Source organism: Theropithecus gelada, chromosome 6, assembly GCF_003255815.1.
Source record: "Theropithecus gelada isolate Dixy chromosome 6, Tgel_1.0, whole genome shotgun sequence".
Classification (NCBI taxonomy): domain Eukaryota; kingdom Metazoa; phylum Chordata; class Mammalia; order Primates; family Cercopithecidae; genus Theropithecus; species Theropithecus gelada.
The window spans coordinates 117989272-117995770 of NC_037673.1; positions in this window are offsets into that span (position 1 = coordinate 117989272).

The following is a 6499-nucleotide window of genomic DNA, read 5'->3' on the forward strand; positions in this document are numbered from 1 at the left end:
AAAACCCTACAGCTAACACAGTACATACTGTTGAAGAACTGCATGCTTTCCCCTTAAGATCAGGAACAAGGCAAAGATATTGACTCTCACCAACCATATTCACCACAATGAAGAAAATTCTAGCCAATGCAATATAAAATATATGGTATAGGGATGAAAAATGAAGATATAAAACAGTCCTTTTGTGCAAATGATATGAATGTATACTTAGAAAGTCCCATAAAATCTATCATAAGAAAAAAAAAAAACAGCCTAGAATAAGTAACCAACGTCAAAAAAACCCCATAAATCTATAATTTCATTCAATGTCCTAGCAATAAACAATATCCAGTGATATTATATTTTTACAGTAGCTCAATATAATGTAATATATAGGTAAATGTAACACAATATATGCAGGATTTTATGCCAAAAACTGTATATGGTGATAAAGACATTTGAGTATCTCAATAAATGAAGAAATATAACATGCTCATGAATTGGAAAACTCAACATAGTAAAGATGTAAGTTTTCTTCAAACTTACATATACATTTAATGTAACTGTTATTATAATTTTAATAAGACTATTGGAGATATAGACAAGATTATTCTAAAATTAAATGAAAAGGTAAAGAACTGGAAGAGCAAAAACAATTTTGATAGATAATGAAGTGGAAGGAATCAGTCCACTGATCAGTCTTTCTTTCTTCTCTCTCTTTATTTCTTCTTTCTTTTTTCTTTCCTTCTTTCCTACCACAAATTGCACTGCTAAGCATTTATCCCAGAAAAAAATAAAAATAAATGTTCACAAAAACCTATACACAAATGTTTACAGCAGTTTTATTTGTAATAGCAAAAAACTGCAAACAACTAGATGTTTTTCCACAGCTGAATTGCTGAAGAAAGTATAGTATAACTACAAAATGGAATGCTATTCAATAATTTCATAGAATGATCTGTTGATACATGAAACAATGTGGCTGAATCTCCAGAGAATTATTCTGAGTGATAGAAGAAAGGTGTGGAACAGAAGTGAGGTGGATACATCGATAAAAGGACAATAGAAGAAATCTTTATGTTAGTGAAAACATTCTACATGCTAACTATATTAATGACAATAGTCTGGTTGTGATGTCAGACTATAGTTTTGCAATATGTTGCCATTAGGAAAAAATTGGGTATCTATTTTTGAAATAATAGATACAAATTATCTATTATTAGATACCCAATTATTTCTTAAAACTGTAGATGAATATACAATTATTTCAAAATAATTTTAAAAAGGTAAAATAAATAAATCCATATTTAAATGTAAATACAATATGTCAGACTCAGAATAAATCGAGGATAATATTATAGAGATAAAACTATAACCAGATATTTTACTATATCAGGTAAATGTTCAAGTAACATGCCAAACAAATTATCAGCTTTAAGTGTTGCACAGAAGATTTAATCCTTTTTCTCTTAGCAGGAGCTCCATATTATCATGAGTTTCATTAGAATGCCATGTGCCATTAGAGATATGAACCTTTTCAGTGTAAGTTGCTAGAAACTCAACATTGGGAATATATTGTGCTCCTATGTCTAATTTTCTCATTACTAGATACATTTAGTTAAAATAACCTAACAATCAATTTAATAACTAATTTGATTATTCATTATATTAAATGATAAAGCATTAACAGCAAACATTCATCATGCACCATTTTAATTTTATATGAAACACAATTTGCTTATTGTTGCTAATTTAAAAATTGTAATTTTCTTTTCAAAAACAACAAAGATGAAGAGTTTCAAGTGCTCATGTCACCAGAGAAACATCAATTTAAACAACTATTTATACGCAAAAACACCTTCACAGAGCTAAAGAAACCCAGTGAGAGATTAAAGAACCTGGGTATAGCACAAAAAGAAGAAAAAAATGCATTAATGAGTATAGGAAAGATAGTTTTATATTACCTTCTTTACCCTTTGCTCAACCCTAGGCAGCACAACCTGGAGAGAGATATCTTTGCTTAGGAGAAGGAGAAGGAAGTGAGCACTGTACTTTGCCTTCAAACCCAAAGAAAGTCCACCCCAGTTAAATCCAGCCTTACACAGGATTTAATGGACCCCATGGACCCAGACTCCACACTGGTACTTACAACCGAGCCTCCATGCTCACTCCATTGCCAGACTTGATTCTGTAACCCCAGGTTCTAGGCCCACAAGTCATGGCAGACTTAATCTCTAGGCCACCCCACAACCACACTGACCAGGCTGACACCTGAGGACTTAGCCAACAGTTTGGGCCCTGTGGATACAGACTCCAGGGTGTACAGCTCCAAGCTCCAGACTGGTGTCGAAAGACTGAGCCGTCAAGCCCACCTTGGTGCCAAGCATAATTTCATACCATCAGGATCTAGCTTGTACAATGGAATCCTAAGGACTCAGGATCCTGTCCTTTCCCAGTGGTATTAGGTACCAGGCCCACCCCCATGGACTTAGGCACCAGGCCTATCTCTTTGAACCCAGGCTCTATCTGAGCCACCCAACACCTGACCAGCACATGTAGACTTAGGCTCAAGACCACCCCAGTGCCAGGTCAACCCCTGTGTACCCAGGATTTATGCCAGTCCCTACAAGACAGGCTCCAAGCTTACCCTAATAGATTCAGGCTAAAGGCCCATTCCTTCAGACCTAATGAATAGGTTCTCCCCCGAGGATCCAGGCTTCAGGCTCAGCCCTGAAAACCCAGGTGCCAGGCTAACCTGCCCAAGGAATCCAGCAAACTATACCATCCTTAAACTACAGTAGATGGCATACTGAGAATTTTTGTATGGGCTGACTGGCCCAGGACTTTCCAAGGCAAAGCCAGGCTGCAAAAATTGGAATAAGTCTCTACTTTTTCAAAGCGGCAGACATCAATGTAAGGCAACAAGAAACATAAAAATCCAAGGAGACATAATAGTCTTAGTCCATTAGTGCTACTATAACAGAATACCTGACTGAGTAGTTTAGAATGAACAGAAATTTACTGGTTCAAAGTTCTGGAGGCTTAGAAGTTCAACATTAAGATGCTGACAGATTTAGTGATTCTGATTTTGAGATTGCACCTTGAATATCACATTTTCCCTCAGGGCAGAATTCTTTGTCTTCACATGGTGGAGGACAGAAGAGTAAAGAGGAAAAAAAAAGGGGGGGCCAAATTTGTTCTTTATAACAACATTGATTCCACCCATAAGAGCAGAGCCCTAATGGCCTTTTTACCTCCTAAATTCTGTTTCTAACACCATCATGACAGTGACCAAACTTTAACATGAGTTTGGACGGGACAAATATTCAAATCAGAGCAAACACCAAAACACTACAATAATCTCCCAATAGGCAGCCACACCCTCTGGACCCCCCAAAATGAAGATATATAAATTGACTGACCAAAAAAAAAACTTCAAAATAATTGTTTTCAAGAAGATCAACAAACTTCAAGAAAATACAAAGAAAGGATTCAATAATATTAGAAAAAGAATAAATGAAAAAAATAAAAAATTAACAAAGATGGTAATTAAAACAAAATGAAACCATGGAGATGAAAAAATATGATGAATGAAGTAAAAAATGTAATAGAGATTATCAAGAGCAGAATTATCAAGCAGAATTAAAAATCTGAACTCAAAACGAGGTTATTTAAAAATATACAGTTAGAGAAAAAAATGAAAAAAGAATGAAAAGGAATGAAGAAAGCTTATGGGACAGAACTACAGGGAAAATTTTTTGAGTTATAAGAGTTTATGACAGAAAATAGAACATAAAAGGGGAGGAAAGATTATTTAAATGAATAAGTTAAAAATTGTGGGAAAGATAACCAGGTACAGAACAGTAAAAGGTCTCCAATTAGATTCAATGCAAATGAGAATACAGCATGGCATATTATAATCAAAATATCAAAAATCAAAAAACAATGAGAAAATCACAAAAGCTACAATAGAAAAGAAGAAAAATGATATATAAGGGAGTTCTAATAAGGCTAGCAGCTTATATCTCAGCAGAGACATCACAGGCCAGGAAAGAATGGGATGATATATTCAAAATGCTGAAGGGGAAAGAAAAAAAAAAAACTTCCAACCAAGAACACTAAACTCAACAAATCTGCTCTTCATGAATGAAGGAAAGATAAACTTTCTCAGATGAACGAACGTTAAGAATGTTCATCACCATTAAACATATCTTACAAGAAATGCTAAAGAAAATGCTACAAACTGAAATCAAAGAATTCCAATTAGTAACACAAAATAATATGAAACTATAAAGTTCACTGTTACAAGTAAATATATCATCAAATTCAGAATACTCTGAAACTGTAATGGTGATGCATATATCACTTATCTCTTAAGTATGAAGGTTAAAAGATAAAACTATAAAAAATAATAGCTAAAAAATCTGTTCAGGGAAATACTATATAAAAATATGTTAATTGTGACATTAAAAATGTAAAGTTTTTGGAAGGGGTAGAAGTTTTTTGTAGGCAAAGTTGTTAATTTCTTTAAGGTAGGCTGTAAGATGTTTTTTGTAAGTCTTATGGTGACCACAAAGCAAAAGCCAATGGTAGAGACATAAAAGATAAACAGCAAGAAATAAAAGTATATTACCAGAAAAAAAATCACTTAGTTACAAAAAGAAGACAGCAAGAAAGGAATAAAGGATTTACAAATAAAGCAACAAAATGGTAGTAGTAAGTTCTTACTTATCAATATTTACCTTAAATATAAATGGATTAAATACTTCAATCAAAAGACATAGAGTGGCTCAATAGATTAAAAAAAAAGAGTCAACTACAAAAGATTCACTTCACCCATAAAGATGCATATACCCTGAAAGTGAGGAAGTACAAAAAGATATTTCATACAATTGGACACCAAAAGGAAGGAAGAGTAGCTATACTTATACCAGATAAAATAGACTTTATGTCAAAAACTGTAAGCAGAATAAAATAGATCATTGATATGGTTTGACTGTATCCCCACCCAAATCTCATCTCAAATTATAATCCCCATGTGTCAAGGGAAGTAAGTCATTGAATCATGGGGGCAGTTTCCCCACTCTGTTCTCCTGATAGTGAGTGAATTCTCACAGATATGATGGTTTTATAAACAGTAGTTTTCCCTGAACTCTTACTCTCTCCTGCCACCTTGTGAAGAAGGTGCCTGCTTCTCCTTTTCCTTCCTCCATGAGTGTAAGTTTCCTGAGGCATACCTAGCTTTACGAAACTGTGAGTCAATTAAACCTCTTTCCTTTATATATTACCCAGTCTTGAGTAGTATCTTTATACCAGCGTGAGAACAGACTAATACAATTATTATTTTTTAATGAAGGAGTTAATTCAACAAGACAATATAATGATTATAAATATATTTGTACTAAACATTGAGTAACCTAAATAAACACAGGAAATATTAGTAAACCTGAATAGAGAGATAGATTGCAAAACAATAATAATAGCACACATGGAACATTCTCCAGGATAGATTAAAAACCCTGGATGCAAGAGGAGAGGGAGATGAGCACTGTAATTTGCCTTGGACCTCAAAACTAGGCCTGCCCCAGTAAAACTCAGCACTGAAAAGTCTCTTATAGCCCCAGATTAGAATCTGGTATGCACAAATTGAGCATCCAGGCTTTTTTCTAATGCCAAATTAGATGCCACAACATTAGGCTGCACTCCAGCTTGGGCGACAAGAGTGAAACTCCATCTCAAAAAAAAAAAAGGAGAAGAGAGAAAATAACAAAATAAAGATCTAAATGAAAATACATAAAATAGAGACTAGAAAAGTGACAGAAAACATTAATAAAATTAAGAGTCGACTTTTTTGACAAGAGTAAAACTCTGTCTCAAAAAAAAAAAAAAAGGAGGAGAGAGAAAATAATAAAGATCTAATGAAAATACATAAAATAGAGGCTAGAAAAGTAACAGAAAACATTAATAAAATTAAGAGTTGGCTTTTTGAAAGTATACACAGTATCAGCAGACATTTAGCTGGGCCAAGAAAAATACAGAAGATTCAAATAAATAAAATTAGAAATATAAGAGGAGACATTACAACTACTAGCATGGAAGTACAAAGGATTACAGGAGAGCACTATGGACAGTTATACACTCCTCAAAGTGGATAACCAGAGGAAATGGATTCGTTTTTAGACCATACAACCTACTAAGACTGAATCATGAAGAAACAGAAATTCTAAACAGACCAGTAACAAATTAGGAGATTGAATCAATAATGAAATATCTCTCATCACAGAAAAGTCCATAACCTGATGGCTTCACTGATGAATTCTATCAAACATTTGAAGAATTAAACCAAGCTAACTCAAACTGTTTCAAAAAATTGAAGAGAAAGAAGTACTTCGAAATTAATTTCACTAAGTATCATTACCGGTACTAACATTAAAGCCAGACAAGAACACTATAATAAAAAAAAGTTACAAGGCTATATGCCTGATAAACACATGAATAAAAATCCTCAACAAAAACATAG